This window comes from Eubalaena glacialis, chromosome 17, assembly GCF_028564815.1.
Source record: "Eubalaena glacialis isolate mEubGla1 chromosome 17, mEubGla1.1.hap2.+ XY, whole genome shotgun sequence".
NCBI lineage: Eukaryota > Metazoa > Chordata > Mammalia > Artiodactyla > Balaenidae > Eubalaena > Eubalaena glacialis.
In genome coordinates, this window is record NC_083732.1 from 13,222,424 (window position 1) to 13,223,675 (window position 1,252).

General features: G+C 38.5%; 1 pseudogene; it reads left to right on the forward strand.

Annotated features, from left to right (window-relative positions):
* Positions 1-241: 241 nt before the first annotated feature.
* LOC133077342 (eukaryotic translation initiation factor 4 gamma 2-like) lies at positions 242-987 on the forward strand (annotated as a pseudogene).
* The last annotated feature ends 265 nt before the right edge of the window (positions 988-1,252 follow it).

Here is a 1,252-nt window from a genome sequence, read left to right on the forward strand (position 1 = left end):
ACTGTTACATTGCATTGAAATAATGTATTTGTTTACTTGGAAGTTTTTTTTTCACTGTAAGCTTCAGAGTGCAGGGCACTCCTCTCTGAGTTGTATCCTCTACTCCTAGAAAGGTGTGTGACATTTAGTTAAGACAAAAACATTAGAATTATGGAGTCCACAACCCCCGCCTGAGGTTTTTGACATTAACGTCCATTTGAAGATAATTTGTCTTTCAAACCCTCATACAAAGTATTTTTCCTCTCTTCTTAGTTTGTCTTCAGCAATTAGCTAACTTACAAGATAGAGAATGGTTAACAGAGCTTTTCCAACAAAGCAAGGTCAATATGCAGAAAATGCTCCCAGAAGTTGATCAGAATAAGGACCGCATGTTGGAGATCTTGGAAGGAAAGGGACTGAGTTTCTTATTTCCACTCCTCAAATTGGAGAAGGAACTGTTAAAGCAAATAAAGTTGGATCCATCCCCTCAAACCATATATAAGTGGATTAAAGACAACATGTCTTCCAAACTTCATGTAGATAAAAGATCTGTGAACATCTTAATGCCTAGCATCTTACATTTCTAGTGAAGTAAACCCACCCAGTGATGAAACAGAGTCTTCCTCTGCTCCTTCCAAAGAACAGTTAGAGCAGGAAAAACAACTGCTTCTTTCCTTCAAGCCAGTAATGCAGAAATTCCTTCATGATCACGTTGAGCCACAAGTCACTGCCCTCTATGCTCTTCAGGTGCACTGCTACAATAGCAGCTTCCTGAAAGGCACGTTACTCCACTTTTTTTTCACTTCTATGACATGGAAATTATTGAAGAAGAAGCTTTCTTGGCTTGGAAAGAAAATATAACCCGAGTTTACAGGGAAAGGCAAGGCTTTGTTCCAGGTGAATCAGTGGCTAACCTGGCTAGAAACTGCTGAAGAAGAATCAGAGGAAGAAGCTGACTAAAAGAAACAGCCAAAGCCTTAAGTTGTGCAAAACATACTGTTGCTATGATGTAACTGCACTTGACCTAACCACTGCGAAAATTCATTCCACGGTAATGTTTTCACAATATTTAAAGCACGTCAGTATTTCCTTCTGCGTAAGGTTTTTTTGTAGTGTAATGTCTTAATCATAGTCTACCATCAAATATTTTAGGAGTATCTTTAATGTTTAGATAGTATATTAGCAGCATGCAGTATTTACATCGTAATTTCTCAGGCAGAGGCAGTCTATTGCAAGGACCTTCTTTGCTGCCAGTTATCATAGGCTGTTTTAA